The sequence below is a fragment of the Acomys russatus genome, chromosome 19 (genome assembly GCF_903995435.1).
Source record: "Acomys russatus chromosome 19, mAcoRus1.1, whole genome shotgun sequence".
Classification (NCBI taxonomy): domain Eukaryota; kingdom Metazoa; phylum Chordata; class Mammalia; order Rodentia; family Muridae; genus Acomys; species Acomys russatus.
In genome coordinates, this window is record NC_067155.1 from 59172661 (window position 1) to 59186983 (window position 14323).

Here is a 14323-nt window from a genome sequence, read left to right on the forward strand (position 1 = left end):
TCTATTTATTGAGCTAATTGGAGAGGGGTAGATCCTTTTAACCGTATTTCTTTCTTTTTGTTTTGTTTTTTTTGTTTGTTTTGTTTTTCAAGACAGGGTTTCTCTGTGTATCCTTGGCTGTCCTGGACTCGCTTTGTAGACCAGGCTGGCCTCGAATTCACAGCGATCCGCCTGCCTCTGCCTCCCGAGTGCTGGGATTAAAGGCGTGCACCACCACGCCCGGCTCTTGTTTCTCACTTTTGTTGTTTGTTTTCCCTTAAATCTTGATTTTTTTTGTTGTTGTTTGTTTGTTTTTGAGACAGGGGTTCTCTGTGTAGCCTAGGCTGACCTAGACTTGCTTTGTAGACCAGGCTGGCCTCGAATTCACAGCGATCCGCCTGCCTCTGCCTCCCAAGTGCTGGGATTAAAGGTGTGCGCCACCACCGCCCAGCTTTTCCCTTGAATCTTTAATAGATCATCTCCTTATTTAAGAGTTTTGCTTCTCATCTGGTAATTTGGCACCACTATCCTTGGTATCTCACCAGTGTTTCCAAAGAGCCCAAACTGTTTGAAATTCCACATCAATCTGCAGTTATTTCAAGCAGCTGGTGGGTTTTCTGTAGCACTGTTAGTTAGCTGGTACCACCTTCAGGGTTTTGAGAGGTGAATGTGTAAATTGTAAAAATAGTTTTAAAAAAGTATAGGTTTTTCCAGACAAACTTTCAAAGGGAAAGCCTTGGCGATGTCTGTTCGATCCACTGACTTGCTGAGGGATTAGAATTTATTTTAGTTTTTTTCTCCCATTGATCAAGGGGAAGGGGGCTGGGGGAGACGGGAGACAGGAGTTTGTGGGGAGACTGGATGAGCTGGTGTCATGTTGGGAGGCTCTGGGAACCCTAGCCCTTCAGCTGTAAAGCTTAGTTTTTACATCGGATTAGGTGGAAAGCCTTGGGAGTCAGGTCACGAATGAGCTGCTGTTCACTTGATGTGTGTGGCTCAGAGGGACAGTGGCCTGTGACCCTCTGGCGAGCCTGTGATCCAGGTGTGGCCCATCTGTCAGGAAGGACTGCCTTGTGCATTAAGTAATACTTGGGATGGGGGTGGGCAGGGCACTTCCATTTTTACTGTGCTGTAGCATCATGCTTACAGAAACATGCCCACACCAACTGATGCCAGTGAGACATGAGGACCCTTGTACACTAGTGAGTAACAGCAGCCTGCATCCCAGGGCCCCAAAGCCCTCACCTGTGTTTGCTCAGGGATGCTTCCTAACAGCCCTGAGGTAGAGTGTTCAGTGGAAGCTGAAAAAAAGACTAAGATAAAAAGGGAAGTTTGGTCACTTCTCTAGGCCTCACAGTGTGGGGCAGTCTGGATCTTTGGGATCGGAAACTGGGTATTATAACCACAATGCTGTGCAGAACCTTGCACAACCCTTCTCCTGTGTTAGAATGACATTTGAGCCCAGTGCAGTGGTGCACACTTGTTTCATCCTTGGGAGGTAAGGACCACTTGCCCAGGAGTGCAGGGCCACCTGAGTAACAGAGGGTCCTTATGCCATAAAAGCAACCCATTTTCATCTTTCTTTTTTTTTTTTTTTTTTTTTTTTTTTTTTTTTGGTTTTTCGAGACAGGGTTTCTCTGTGTAGCCTTGGCCATCCTGGACTCACTTTGTAGACCAGGCTGGCCTCGTAAAACATTATTTATTATTTATACAGTATTCTGCCCACATGTGAGCCAGCAGGCCAGAAGAGGGCACCAGACTTGATTATAGATGGTTGTGAGCCACCATGTGGGTGCTGGGAATTGAACTCAGGACCTTTGGAAGAGCAGCCAGTGCTCTTAACCTCTGAGCCATCTCTCCAGCCCATCATTTTCATCTTTCTTTTCCAGCACTTAACTAGTTTTTGATTTGTTGCTTGAGATGAAATTTTGCAGTGTGGTCAGGCTGGGCTTGAACTTGTCTTGGCCCAGCCTCCTAAGCACAGGGAGTACAGTGACACCACCATTAGATGTCTTTTTAAATTCTCCGCCAGAGTCTGGAGAGAGCACTAACTACCATGCTCCTTTGCTCCCCGGAACATACATCACAGGAAAGCCAGGTGTAGCGGTTTTAAGGCTCCAGCTCTGTGGCTTTCTTGTGCATTCTCAGGCATAGTGTAAGTTCCCAGTACATTGTATGAGTGTCTTGGCCTCTTTAGCTGAGATCTTCTCTGTGAGGTTTTACCCAGTAATTCCACACAGTACTGCTCTTTATTCTGGTATTTGGGGAAATATTACTGTTTTTCCATTGATTGTATAGTTCCCTCGGGTGTTTGGCAGACAGACTAGAGTGGCCCTCTTTCCAGTGCTGGTTGGTGTGTGTGTATATGTATGTGTGTGGACATGCATATGGGACACATGTGTGGGTAGGGGTGCATCCATATGGAGGCCAGAGGCTAACATCGGGCATATTTTTGAGTGTCTCTAGCTAAACCCCGGAAGCTCACTGATTGGGTTAAACTGGTTGGCCAGTGGGCTTCAGGGACCCTGGCGGCTCTGTGTCCCCAGTGCTGGGATCTCAGCTGTTTACATAGGTGCTGGGAATTTGAACTCAGGTCCTCATGCTTTTAGGGTAAGCTTTTTACCTACTGAGCCATCTCCCCAGCCTGGTAAGTTGCATTTTGAATCTGCCTTCACCTCTGATACACAAGTACTGAGAGCCAATGCAGGCGGTGGGGACTCAGAGAAACCCTGCTACAAAACAAAAACAAGTAAATAAACATTTAAAATGTTATTTTTTTATTCTTTGAAACCTTGATACACGTTTATACAATGTCCACCCTCCACCTCTCTCCAACTCTCTCACCTCCCTCCCTGATTCATGTCATTTAAAAAATTGTAATTAGTAACCTGAGTCAGATTAGCCCTGCACCTGTGTGCATAGGCGTGGGACCACCCACTAAGGCAGGCAGGCTTACCAGCTGCCGCATCCCCAGAGGACAGTGATTGTCTTTAGCGTCTTCAACTGCCCATTGCTTCTGTGAGAAGGGTGGAGCCTTGGGGCCCCTCCTCTCTCCCTGCAGGAATTTTGACTGGCTTGATCTTGTGTGGCCCAAATTGTCACCACCCTCCAGACATCACGCCTTAGTTACTGAGTTCTCTGCAAATGGCCTCTGTTGAGTTCTACACGGAAGGTTGGTGTTCTCAAGTCTTCTGTCAGGGGAAGGCAAAGCCTGAAGATAGAGGTGAGTGAGCCCGGGCCACATTTAAAGCCAAAGAACATGGACTTGACAATAAGCCTGGGCGGGGCAGCTCATCTTTGAACTTTAAAATGTTTGTCCTGCAGCAGGCACCCTTTTATTTCCTGCTGGACTCTCCTGTTTCCCTCCCACTGCTTCCCTTTCTTCTTTCTCCCTGGCCCACCTGCTCACCCCTGCCCCCCTTTATATCACCAGGGCAGTGGCTCGTGGCGGTCCTGCAGAGGCTTTCCAATTTCACACCTACATGCTCCTGAAAGTATTTGCAAACTAACGTGTATGTAAAACCAATACAGGGCAACAGCGCCTGGGCCTGTTAGACAGTCTTCACCCCACCGCCCCCCTGGGCTCTGAGCCCCACTCTTCTCCCCAGTGCACAGCTCTCTCCTGAGAATCCATGGCGTTAGATTAGGTCTGTCTATACAGGGATTAGGAAGAGAGCACTTACTGAGTGCTGACCGTGTTCCTGGGTGCTTGCAGCTCCCTGAGTTATATTACTTACTATGCATGGCTGTCAGGTAATACATGTACAGGAGAAGAAACTGAGGCATGGGGCGGAAGTCCATCTTATCGCCCTGTTGCCTTTCCCATGGGTCTGCCCCTTCCTGATACCTAGCCAGAGCACAAAGGGCTCTTCGTTGTGTGCTAAGCCAGTGACCCACTCCTGTCTTCAAGCTAGAGGAAAGGGGTTTGTCTGATCACAAAGGGGTCCATGATAGGACAATAGCTAGGTCTTAAGGTTAAACAGACTGTTTTCCTAGGATGAGGTCTTAAAAGTTGGACTTGGACTTCAGCTTTTTCTTATAAGCCCCGTGACTTTGGGTAAATCACAAAACCTCCCTGAATAATAATAGATGCATAGACCTCGACAGTTCTCAGCCTTTCTTCTTTTTGAAGTGGGCAGCGGTTAATACAGAGACTGCTCAGCCAAGTTCTCCACACGGACATGGCTGTTAGATTCCTGGGCCCACAGAAGCTGTGGTCGCCTGGCTGGCTGCCGGTGGAGGGCATCTGCTCTTTGGTAGATTACATATGTTTGTGTGCAAGGCCCTAAGCCCAGCTCAAATGGGCGGCACTGACTGGCCTCAGTGAGTTATTAAAAAAATAAGACATGAAGTTGGAGGGAAGAATAGGTTGGGGTTGTGGGGAGGCCTAGGGGAGTTGAAAGGGGTATTGGGTCTGAAAAGGGTGAAAATGCGTGTGTGTGAAATTCTCAGAGAATAAACAGTATTTCTTGAAAAGCATCGTGAACAACAAAATTACTGTGTGAGGTGGTTCAGCAGGTAAAGGCACCTGCTGCCAAGCCCAATGACCTGAGTTCAGTCCCTGGGTCCCACTTAATGGGAAATGAGTCTCACAATTTGTCCTCTGACTTACAGGTTGCACACACACAATTAATACATTAAAAAAAAAAAAAATAGCTGTGTGAGAGCCTGGCTTGGTTGTCACTTTAGCTGGATGAAGAGATGCTAAGGAGATTAGTAGAACCATTGCTACGGACCATTCTTTTCCCTGGAGGAAAGGAAGCGCCATAAGATGTAGGTTGTTCTAAAGGAAGTGAGACATCTATTCTGCAGGGAAACCCGCTCATCTCAGAAAGTAATACAACGCAGAGGCTTCAGGAAATCCTTGAAATAGACAGGATTCATTAGGCTCCTCCCTCCCCAAGCTTATATAAGCAACGAAGACTGCTGAGAAAGTCAGGTCAGCTGACCTCCCTGGAACATTGTGCAGTATGCTCCAGGTGCCCAGCTTTCATGAGCTGTCACTCATGCTAGGATGGGCTTTGGTGAGGCAGATGTCCTTGAGTCATTTCTACTCCTGTAAGTGACCCCTCGCCCGCAGTCCTGTAAGTAACCCAAATAAAACTCACTGGTTCACCAAGTTGGACTTTGGTGGTGGCTGTACTTTGGTTAATCATCGGTCCCCTTTCTGGTGTGATGAGTAGATGTTTTTTCCCACTGTCTCCCCAGGAATAGAATCACACAGCACCCACATCTGGGTCTGCTTGGGATGATGGCATTAGGAGGCAGAGAAAGTAACAAGAGCAGGCCCTTGAGGTTGTGACTTTGGGTTCAGGTCTCACCCTGGCCCCTTCTGAGGACACCACCACAATGTTCTGCATAAACACACGAGGCCAAGTGATGATGGACTAAACCTCCTGAAACTATGATCCAAACAAACCCATCTCCTTTAAGTTGTCTCTGTCAGGCAATTGTCACAGTTAAAAAAAAAAAAAAAAAAAAAAAAAAAAAAAGCTAACAGACATCTGTGTCAGATTTCTCAAGGGGGTGAACGGGGGTTGTGCCCACAGCAGCACGTTGGCCATCAAGCTTGGTTTAGCTCACCCAAGTGCCCACCCTGAGCAGCCATCCAGGAAAACCCATGTCACCTTATGGCATGATGGCTAAGTCCTAGGCAACTTCCCACAGATGTTTACCCAGGAAAGGCCAGTCGAAACCAGTAGCCACAAGTCGTTCAAGGCAAGCAGACATTCTGCCCCTGTCTATCTTATTTTTAATGGCTGTGCCCCTGGATGAGTTGAGAAAATGGCTTTCTCATGCTCCAGGGAGGACCACCACAGTCAGGGTTAGGTTTCTTTTTACTCCAACGCCCTGTGATGTGAACCTTTTTCTTTCCCCCTCTAGTATGCTGCTAATTAGATGCTGGTAGAATGAAATCTGTTCAGTTACAGCCTCGTGACTTATCATGGTCTCTCCTCTCCTCTCCCTCTCCTCTAATCAGTCCTCTCTAATCTCTCCGAGCATCTCCTCTCCTCTCCTCTCCTCTCCCCTCCCCTCCCCTCCCCTCCGCTCCCCTCCGCTCCACTCCCCTCTGCTCCGCTCTCCTCCCTTCCCTTCTTCTCCCCTCCCCTCCCCTCCCTTCTCCTCTCCCCTCCTTTCACCTCTCCTCCCCTCCCTTCTCCTCTCCCTCCTTCCTCCTATTTATTTTTAGAAACAGGGGTCTCATGTAGCCCAGGCTGGCCTCAAACTCACTACATAGCCAAGGATAACCTTACCCTTGTGATCCTCCTGACATCACCCTGAGTATTGGGGTTACAGGAGTACACCCCACACACCCAGCTTTATGCAATGCTGGGGGCTTGAACTCAGGGCTTCATATGTTCTGGGCGAGACTCTATCATAAGCTACATCCAAGACGAAAGGAGGCAGGTGTACTCAGAAACTACCAGAAGCTTGGCCACCAAATCTACTGATCTGGTTCTCCCCTTCACCTCCCGGAGGCCACTACACCATCCAGCTGGTTACTGTGATGTTTCACATCTGCCTGTTAGTGGTCTGTTATGAAGGCAGGCTGCCTTGATCCACTGTGGAAGCCACCCCACTCTTCGGTCATCCCGTCACTAAGTGAGGTCAGTGTTCACATCACTGTGACTGTAAACTCCAGGCGTGGCTCACTGCTGCTGTAAACTAGAATTGTATTCTGTGCCTGACAGCTCTTCCCAGAGCTAATAGTCATTTTGTATTGTTACCATTTTCTTCTTGTCATTTGCTTGCTTGTCCATGTCCACAGGGCTAATTCGACTTAAGACTTGTCACCAACTGTCTAAAGTTCTTCAAAAGACATGGGCTGCACAAGACCCCCTCTGAGCTTTGAAATCTCTCTTCCCTGCAGACTCCATTCCCCCTGGCCTGGCCCACAGCCTTTGCCTCTGTAGCTCCCATTTCTTGTTTATCTTCCTGTGTCTGTATTCCTCCATTTAAAAAAAAAAAAAAAGATTTATTTATTTATTTATTTATTAAGTTTACAGTGTTCTGCCTGCATATACAGCTGCATATCAGAAGAGGGCACCAGATCTCATTATAGATGGTTGTGAGCCACAATGTGGTTGCTGGGAATTGAACTCAGGACCTTTGGGAGAGCAGCTAGTGAGCTCTTAACCTCTGAGCCACCTCTCCAGCCCTGTACTTGTCCATTTTTATAAGGCACACCTGTCTGGTACCTCCCAAAGCTTGACCGCAGATGCTTCTATTCCGTCTTGTTTTTATTGAGAGTTTGGCTAGAGGGAGGCCATTCGTATGTCTCCAGAACCGAGACGACTCACCAGAGCGTAGCACTCCCCAGTGTGCTCCTTTGGGCCATGCTCTCGTTACCGTCCCTGTCTAAAAGTCCTTGTGCTTTGGGCTTACCTGGCTGTGCTCACCCAGCTTCTAAAATCTGGCCCATGCTTCTCCGATACCATCCATTCTGGCTGGCTTGATTCTAGCCTGGAAACCATTTGCCTTCAGTATGTGAAGGCAATGCTTATTGCTTCCAGCGCTTCTTCAAGAATTCAGAATCTATCCGAATTATCGATTGCTTTGGTCTGACTTTTCTTCTTTTTTTTAAACACCTCCAGGAGCTTAGGGCACCCAGACTCTCGCATCCTCACGATGGACCTTGGTATTGGCCCATGGCGCTGAGCAGTTAGAAACTTCCCAGCTTTTTTGTTTTTTTGTTTTTTCGAGACAGGGTTTCTCTGTGTAGCCTTGGCTGTTCTGGACTCACTTTGTAGACCAGGCTGGCCTCGAACTCACAGCGATCCGCCTGCCTCTGCCTCCCGAGTGCTGGGATTAAAGGCGCGCGCCACCACGCCCGGCTAACTTCCCAGTTCTTGGCGCTTATGTTTTTATGTGTTTCCCTTAGGTTCTGGGAGTGCAGTAGCCTCTACATCCACAGAATCCACAGAGTCAGCCAACTTCAGGCCACAGGTGGAGAAGGTGCTCAGGCCTTTGTCTTGGGCAGTCTTTCTCTCCTGGTTCCTCAAACATTACAACATGATGAACATTTACCTAGCATTTTCCTTATGTCTATATTCTAAGCAAGTGACAAGTGATGTAGAATGTCCTTGAGGATGCGGGAAGGTTATATGCAAGTGATATGCTCATTAGAGCAGGGTCTAGAGTCCCCACAGAGCCTGGCATCTAGTAGAGGCGGGAGACGTCTTAGAGCCAGTGCCTCCGTAACACTGAAGGATGACTAGCTGTGTGCATGCATGTGGAGGCGAATGCACCCTCCAAGATGGCCTCCACGGCCCTCCCTTCTGGGGAGCCACACCCCCTCGGCCATAAGCCCTCCTGTTAGCTCAGAAGTGATGGAGTTGTATATCTGAGGTTGGGGGATAAAAGGGTCTCAGTCTTGGCCATGCCCTGTTGGCCTTGGGTCACTTGCTCTTGGGACATGTGCTCCATTTTAACTAGGCCACACTTGTCCAGGGACCAAGGCCTCTAGTCAGTATTTATCTTGGAACCGTGGTTCCTTGTCAACAGCAGTGGGACCCAGCCACTTGCTCTGAGGACTAGCTCCTCCAGCCCTGGTCACTCCTTCATGTGGGATGGCAGCTGGCCGCTGCTGACTGAGTGACCCCGACGTCGTCACCAAACTAGACTGTTCTCCAGTCCACTTGGCCCTCTCGCCATGGAGCTACGGCTGCTGTGCTATCACCTCAGGGACCAGGCAGGAGGATCGCGTGTTCCGGTCCAGCATGGGAGTCCTAGTGTCATTTCTGTTGCTGTGATAAAACACTGTGGCACGAAACAGCTTAAGTGAGAAAAGGCTTATTTTAACTCACAGTTCTAGGCTATTTGCAGTCCGCCACGGCAGGGATGTCCAGGCTGCAGGAACCTGAAACACCCACTCACATGACAGCTTCATCCAAGAGCAGAGAGATGAATGGATGCATGCTTTCTGCCCACTCCTCTCCAGTCTGCGACCCAAACCTAGGGGATGGTGCTGCCTGTGGTGGGCATGTCTTCCCATATCAATTAAGTAAATCAAGACGATCCCCCGCTGACTAGAACCAGGAAATCCCTCAGTGAGATTCTCTTCCCAGATGATTCTACACTGGGTCACATTGACGATTAAGAGTAACCACCACAGCGGGCTATACAACCAGACCTTGCCTGAAAAGTAAGTAAGCACGCATTTGCTATTCTAAGCCACTGAGTGATCGCATGATCTGTTAATATAGTAATAGACAACCAATGCAAATGGTTTTCTGCTCCTCCTTTGTTCCTACACCTTGGATTTCTTGTTATTGGGTATTTACGTTTCTTTTCCCATTGCTGTGATAAACGCCCCTGCAAAAGCAGCTTGATGGAGAAAGAGTTTATTCTGCCTGACACTTCTGAGCTACAGTCCATCATGTCAAGGAGATCAGCCAGGCAGGTGTCGCGTCTTGCTTGGCCAGCAAGGAAGACGCGACCACCAGTTCTTCTCCAAGCAGTTTATTCAAGCTCTTCGTGCAAGCAACTCCCCCGAACCACACCCGACACACACTAATAAAGCATACTATCATCCAATCAATTCACACTACGTCTCGTATCCTCATAGGTCCACGAAGGCGGAACTACTGCAGGCAGTGGGCTATATCTAAATAAGGAATTGTTTGTTTTCAACAAAGGCAGCTCTGGCGATGGGCCAGGCGCCATTTTAGGGTGCGGTCCTTGGTGGGGCTCTTCACAGGCAGGGGCTGAAAGCAGCTGGTCACGTGACATCCACACTCAGGAAGTGGAGAGTGCTGCACGCCGCTGCTGCTGCTCAGCTCCCTTTCTCCATCACACAGCCGAGGATCCCAGCCAGGGGATGGTACCGCCCACAGTGGACGGCTCGATTAATGTAATCAAGATAATCCCCCACCGAATGCCCAGAGGCCCATCTCCCAGGTTATTGCACAGTGAAGCTTATAACCAACATTAGCCATCACATTTTGATTATAAAAGATGGTAGAGTACTTGTATCAGTCTTCACATTTCATGTCATTTAGTATTTTCTCTTTGTCTTTTTATTTTGTTCTGTGAAATTTCTTCAAGTTTGTTTTCTAATCCTTCTGAGTTTTGTTATTTCCATTTAAACAATTTCTAGAAACCATTTTTTTTCCAAGACAGGTTTTCTCTGTGTAACCTTGGCTGTCCTTGACTCCCCTTTGTAGACCAGGCTGGCCTTGAACTCACAATGATCCGCCTGCCTCTGCTTCCCAAGTACCGGGGTTAAAGACAAGCGCCGCCACCAAACCAGGCTTAGAAACCAATTTTTAACCTCTACTTTTTCTTTTTCTTTTTTTTTTTTTTTTGAGACATGGTTTCTCTGTGTAACAAACCTGTCTATACTGAAAATTGCTTTATAGACCAGGCTGGCCTTGAACTCACAGAGACCCACCTGCCTCTGCCTCCTAAGTGCTGGGATTAAAGGTGTGTGCCACCATGCTCAGCCTTCTCTTTTGTTTAAAGATTAAATATTTGTGTGTGTGTGTGTGTGTGTGTGTGTGTGTGTGTGTTTGTATGCTTGCACATGCAGGTGCCCACAGTCACTAGAAGATAACACTGGATCCTCTAGAGCTAGGATTACAGGTGGTTGTGAGCCCCCACCCTTTGTAAGAGCAGTGCAGACTCTAATGAGCCATGTGCCCAGCCTGCTTCTTTCCATGTTCGATTTGTTCTGGCTGTCGATCCCAGGGCCCCACACATGCTATGCAGCCACTCTGTGCCTTGGTCAGCCTTGGTCTCTTGCACTTACTTTTCTAGATGGTCCTGGTATACTCTGGTGCTCTCTGCTCTCCATCCTGTCAGCTGCAGATTCAGCCCTTTCTATTCTACTGAGTTTTCTCCTCCCCCCCCAGGGGATTTAAAAAAAAAAAATTCTTGTTACATCTCAATGGTTATCCCATCCCTTGTAGCCTTCCATTCTTCCCTCCCTCCCCTTTTCCCCTTATTCCCCTCCCCTATGACTGTTCCTGAGGGGGATTACCTCCCCCTGTATATGCTCATAGGGTATCAAGTCTCTTCTTGGTAACCTGCTGTCCTTCCTCTGAGTGCCACCAGGTCTCCCCCTCCAGGGGACATGGTCAAATGTGAGGCACCAGAGTACATGAGAAAGTCATACCCCACTCTCCACTCAACTGTGGGGAATGTTCTGCCCATTGGCTAGATCTGGGTAGGGGTTTAAAGTTTACCGCCTGGATTGTCCTTGGCTGGTGCCTTAGTTTGAGTGGGACCCCTGGGCCCAAATCTGCCTTTCTCTTTTTACACTTTACATTTCTTCTAGTGAGATTTCATGAAAAAGGAGAGAGAAATCGCTATGTGTATTTAATTAACACTCTGCATCAACCTTTAATTCCTTGACTACCTGTCCCCACCCCCTCCAGACATCTTGTGACTCATTTAGTCCCTTGCTCATCAAGACAGCCGAGGCTGTTCTCAGCCACGTGGTCCTGAGGTCATGACCTATGAATCGCAGCCAAACAGACATCAGTAGACCCTTCCTGAGCACTCTGTGTGGTAACTTACTGCAAAGCTGCTGATTTAGACCTGGAAGTCATGCCAACGGCACCCACCTGCCGATGTTGACCTCCGAGCTGAGCGTCAAGAGCTGAGGGAAGAAATTTACATGCGTGTAACCCAAAGGTCTGGATGTGTTTACCTAACGCGGCGCCCGCGGGGTCAGATGCATATAAATGCTCTCCACTCATCTCGAAAATGAGCTTCGTGCAAACAAAACCCACCTTTGGTCTGTGGGAAAATTGAGAATTGTGAAAAATGCCTAGCCTAAAATATATTTAAATATTCATGCTATCTTCAAAGTGGAGTTACTGGGAAAGGCTGAGCCACCAGGAACACAGCTGGGACAGTATAGTGACATTGTCCTGAGAGTTAAGACTTCTATGGAGGACAGAGACGGAGTCAGGGTGGCCTAGTTTAAGCACCTGCTGTCACAGCGATAAAAGCTATTTTGTATGTGTTATGTTTATTATTAGAGAGACCAAGTTCTTATTTAGAAAATATACTATAGTTATAACGCCTTGAAGACAATTACATTTCGTGCCACAGAACTTACTTAGGGTAGTGACATACTTCCTTTGTTTCCTACCTAACTTCCTCCATGTGATAAGGTTTTTCAAGATGGAAGTCATAGTGCGTGTTTCTCACTTTTCTCCCTCTGCTCCACCCCTGGCAGACATCACTAGTCAATTATGTGACTCAGTCTCCTTAACCTCAGATGTGAGATCTCAGAGTCTTCTTATATTTCATTTCATTTTATTTTGAGACAAGATCTCATTAACCCAGGCTAGCCTTGAATTCACTTTGTGGCCACGGGTGACCTTGAACTTCTGACCCTTTTGCTTCCACATCCTTTGTGTTGAGACTACAGGGATGTACCCAGCTCATAAACCTTTCACACAGCGTTTCTGGTAGCCACTAGCAATGGCTGTGGTGTGGGGGTCACGTTGGTTGATTTTTGCTTCGTAATTTATCACTGACCTCAAGATGTCTACGTCACAGCTCAGTTTACCTAGAACAGACTGAAAATAGTCTTTCCAGAAAAGACTAAGCTAGAATTTGGATGTTTTCTCCCTTCTCTTATTTTGGGAGTTTGGAGCCTGCAACCACCACAACAACTGTGTTTTGTCTTAGCCTCTCATCCTTCTGCTCAGGGCTGCTATACAATATTTCCTTCATGTACGCTGACATCTTTGATCAGCCTACTTAACTATACTTTCATCCTGCCACTTACTTCATTATGGTCACAAAGTCTCCGAGCAACGTTAACAATGGCACTTTCCACTGTTTGCTGAGCACAGACTATGGCACCCTCATCGCTGCGCCTGCTGTATGCATCAAGTGAACAAAAGCCTGTGAGTGGCTTGCATTATGGTGCCTGGCATAAGGTAAGTGCTAAATTATTAGATTTAAATTCTTACTGCTCATAAAGGCATAGGTATTATGGAACACAGGGTTTAAGTGGTTAGTTACTGGGTGGCTGGTAAGTTGAAGAACTAGATTCTAGTTCAGTCTGGAAAGCTCCCCAATCTTGGGACTCTGGCGTTCAACCTTGTCCAACTGCACTACAGTCTCCTGCCTTAGCAGAACAGTGACTGTCATATAAGGATAATAGTAGGCACTAGATAAATGGATGTACAGTTGTCTCCCAGCCTCTGAAGGTGACGTGTTCTAGGCGCTCCTCGCCCCAGGGCTCCCAAGTCCACAGATGTTCAGATCTCGTCTCAAATGGCATAGCGCCTGCACACGCCTGTGCACACCTTGCTGTAGACTTTTATTCATATCTAGCTTCTTAAAATACCAGATACAAGATAAATTGTTATAATGTCTTGCTCAGGGGCCAGTGTCTGCACATGCTCACTACAAATGTAGGTATTGCAGGCTTATGACAAAGTGTGCAATTTGTGGCTGGGGGATCCACAGAAATAGATGCAGAGGGAGAATTGTATGTCTTTATTTCTTCTGTGTCAACTGATAATTATACACACACACACACACACACACACACACACACACACACGTGCGCGCGCGCGCGCACACATATAGATGTGATATAATATATTAGCTCAGTTCTCCCTAGTAAGTGTTTTTATTTTTTTTGTTTTGCTTTTATTTTTACAGATAATTAGACTGAGGCTGAGAACACTATGTGGCCAGCAAGCTGCTAGTTAGTATTATTTAAAGTTGATTTGATTACAAACCAAGGGACACACTAACCAACATCTACCCAGCAGCTGCTACAGTGTATGTTTACAGAGCACCTGTATCCATCAGGAACTTTTCTCAATCCATCAAACATTTCTTTCCTAAGTTGGGCTTCTTTCCCAAGCGTTCTGGGCATCAGGTTGCCCAGCAGGTAGCTGTACTTGGCAATAGACAATCAGAGTCCCATTGTAAACTCTTCCAGATAATTTGAAATCTTTAAAACATTACATTTATTTATTTACTTATTTATCGCATGTGCATATATGTTTGTGTAGGGGGCATGTGTGTTCCAATTGAGTTCACATAAAGGTCAGAGGTCAACTTGTGGGAATCGCTTCTCCTTTTCCATCATGTGGGGCCGAAGGACTGAAGTCAGTTTTTCATGTTTAGCAGCAAAGCTCCTTTTTATCTGCTGAGCCATTTCACTGGCCCAAGAGTTTGAAATCTTAGCTATTGTTTTGGGCTTCAGTTTCCCCATCAGAAATGGGAAAAACACCTACGTTTCATCTTCTCATTATCAGACTGTCCAAAATCCTAAATGCAAGTCTTCATGATATAGGTTGCTAAACAAAAGTGTGGGCAATTCACTTTGGCTTACATGTTAAGAGACAGAATTAACTTTTAAAAC